The 3,736-nt window shown below is 30.4% G+C and overlaps 1 pseudogene; it reads right to left on the minus strand.

The window, feature by feature from the left end:
• Positions 1 to 531: 531 nt before the first annotated feature.
• Positions 532 to 747, minus strand: LOC126701283 (U2 spliceosomal RNA; annotated as a pseudogene).
• Between the last annotated feature and the right edge of the window lie 2,989 nt (positions 748 to 3,736).

Raw genomic sequence — 3,736 nt, forward strand, 5'->3', positions numbered from 1 at the left:
TATAATTGTACTTTGAAATAATGAGAAATTTTTTTTTTTTTTAAAAGGGTATATAAAAGTTGAGTTTATAAGCTCTCTTTTCTTTTGCAGGATGTGGGACTATTTTACACAAAATAATAATAATAATAATTATAAAATAGTTTATAGTTTTAGCATTTATCTATTTATTTTACGCCCTATTTTCTTTGATACCATGAGTAGAGCTGAACGTGATCCAATCCAATCCAGTATTGGGCCTTCTTTAGGACCTGATCGGTCTCCGGGCTCACCACAGTCCAGTCTATATTTCGGTCTTGGGCCTATAAAATAAAAATTAGTGTAAGTAAATAGTTGATAAAGAAAAACTGTGAAATAAAATATGACTCGACCCTGTTCTTTTGATGTACTCGCTTTCGGCCCAGTATGAATAATGACAAAAATCAAAAACCCAATTGATCGTTAAAATTATTATGCTTGTGCCTGTCGGCCCAGCCCTATTCAGTGTTATTCATTCAGTTCCGAGTTTCGAATTAGTCTTTTAAACTTAATTTGGTGGGGTGCGCTAGGCCCGTGCAATAGTGCAACGCATGGGCGACACTTAAGAGACCCAATAGCAAGTTATTGTGGTGGGCTCTCCCACTCAAGAAATAAATTTAATATCGCGTGACCAATGGGCCACGTATCAGATATTATCAAATTTTCAATTTTCAGCAAATAAGCAATATCCAAACAAACCCTTAATATTAGCTAAAAAGCCGAAAAAGGTAAGAGCTGTTTCGTACTTCACTTCTTCTTTTATTTCCTTGCTTCGCCTCCCCCTTGCTCTTTTTTACGCGATGTGGGATTCGTTCTTGAGACCAATAAATACAATGGCAGAAGCGCTTATTTGTGGGCGGTACAAGGATCTCTAAGCGTGACTTTTTATTATTATTTTATAATGCTTGTTGTAGTTTAAAGAACATGGTGAGAATTCAATTAATAAAATGTAAAACTATTATTAGTCCTTGAATTGGAAAATAAAACAACCCGAAAAGCACTCTACAAATTGTATTTGTTATTACAAGCCAGGCAACCACTACATAAAATACTATAGAAAACAAATGCAATTATTATACTTTTTGCTTCAATTCTTGAGCAACTTAGTGGAAATTTTGTGCTTTAAGTTCATGCTAATCCTTTTAGCTTTTTGTTGGGCATTTTAATATTAAATAATTAAAATGAATAAATGTTACAATATAAATGTAAAGACGTGGGAGTGAATATGGAAGATGAAGAGTTGTGAAAATGTTTAATCCCACATTGAAAATGAGAGAGACTATTTTATTCTTTTTAATTGTGGTGATTAATGGACTAACATGAATTGTCTCAGATATTGGGCTAGATATGTGCATAAGGGGAGATTAAAAGTGGAGGTATCAAAAATAGAAATGAAGTGTCAATGTTTGACATAATTTGCAAACATGACACAAATACGACATATGTTTTACGGGTTAGGAAAATATAACGCAAAACAACCCATTTAAAACAAATTTTTTAACTCATATAAATATTCATTTTATTTTAGACTTATCAAATACCTTTTATATTGAACCTATATTTTAAGGTTAAAAATAAAAATGAGTAATTATAAAAACTTATAAGTGATATATGTTGGAAAAATAGCATAGAGTGAATAAAAAATTGATGTTTTTTATGTTCACTTGAAGACGTTATTATTGTTATTAAAAGTGGTAAAAATCATGAGTCTCACATAGAAAAGGAAATAGATAATATATGAGTTTATGTGCTCATGAGTTGGGCATTGGGTTGGGCTTTTGGCATATGTGGACTGGGCCCACTTGTCCAAATAATAATATTTTATTATTTTAATTTTTGAGTCAGTTAGTCTGTGCACAATAGTTATTATTGAAACAGAGACGTATAATAATTCATAATCCCTCATTTATGAAAAAAACTTTTCAGAAAACAACTCTCCAAGTGAGAATATTTTTGTGCATTCATTTTGTGTCAGAGAGAGAGAAAGAGACATTGAGTAGTTTGCAGAGCACGAGTGCACGACCTTGTGTGCTTCGTTTTCGTGCTGTAGATCATTTTATCTTGGAAGACAAATGTCCATGAGTCTCAAAACACCACAGTAATTGTGTGAGGGATGAAATCTGCTTTAAGGAAATTGTGTCAAACACAAGACTTAATTTGATTCATTCATCCTTCATGCATTTATTCTGTGAGTTTTTAATTATTTACAAATTTCTTCTTATATATATTCAATAGTTGTTTATTACTTTTGTCTATCACATCTATTTGTGTTATTACTTATTCTGAGATCTATGTATTATTCCTTTTACTTTATCATAAAAGTAAATTGTTAAAATATATCTAACAAGCTTAAATCAGATTTAAAAATATTTTTTAATTTATTTTTGTGATTCATGGTCAAAAGATTTTTGTGATGGTTAAAAATACTTTATCGGCAATTGGTTTTAACCTGCGCAAAATTTTGGCAAAATTGGGTTTGTGTTTATCGGATGTCGTATATATCTATCTATTAAATTGTGAACTTTGATTTCTTGAAAACGTTGGCCCTGTTTGGTAGATTATCTAAATAATATATTTTCAGTTTTTATTTATTTCAAAAAACTACCAACAATATTACTCAAACTTCTTTATTAATCCGCCGGTTCATTCGCGTAACGTGACTGTGCGAGATTGGTTTGACTTGATACGGATTTTCATAAACTGTAGTTAATCTTTAATGATTGCAAGTTGCTTTTGATTTTGTTTGGACGAGAAGTTTGATTGATAATCTTGAATGGTAAACGTGTACTGATGCTAGTCTTGCCATGATATATAAGTTCTTGTCCTTTGTATGATTGGCCTTTAAACAGTATTTTGTAGTTATTATTAATCAGTGAACTTTGTATTGGGTGGTACAAATTTATATATTTGTTTATTGTGTTATATTGCCAATCTGAGTGTTCTATTCATTAGAATATCTCTGTTATCTTTGCTCTTGACATTTTTTAATAAGAGGCCATTCTTAATTTTGATATTAAACCAGTTCGTGATATATACATTAGATTGTTTAGTTGAAAAGTGATCAAGAAACTATGTTCTACAGTAGTCAGCTATTCTGAATTAGCGTGTGGATACGATGCTCTGTTCTGTTGGCATATTACAGTTTTATATATCTTAATGGTGAGATGCAATTTATGAATAATATATATATATATATATATATTTTTTTTTTTTGGCATGTGTGAACTTGATTGGATATTAATGTGTTTAATCCCAATATATGTTTGTAATATTTCTTTAGTTGAAGTATTTGTTACATGCCTTAATTGATATGCTTAAGTTGTCTAATGTTTTGGAATGCACAAGAGTCTGTTATGAGTGCTTATAAGTAAACAAGGATAAGGTATTAGAAATATTCATTCATTATAAGAATGAAGTTAAGAAATAACTCAATGAATGTAATAAGTTCTTGATTATAGTAGAACTTGTGGGGGGAAGCTATTATTTCCACAAATTATTTATTCGTTGAGATGCCTTAATAGAAACCACTAAAACACCTTGTGAATTATGGAAAGAGTGATCGTCTTTCTATAAATTCTTTAAATGTGAGGGTGTTTGATGAAGGTTGTGGTTCCTATTCCTAAATGATAAAGAACCGTTGATTGTGTGTTCATTGGTTATGGTCATAACAATAGTGCATATTACTTTCTAATTAATGAATCTATTATTTTTATATGCATAA

This window comes from Quercus robur, chromosome 9 (assembly GCF_932294415.1).
Source record: "Quercus robur chromosome 9, dhQueRobu3.1, whole genome shotgun sequence".
Lineage (NCBI taxonomy): Eukaryota > Viridiplantae > Streptophyta > Magnoliopsida > Fagales > Fagaceae > Quercus > Quercus robur.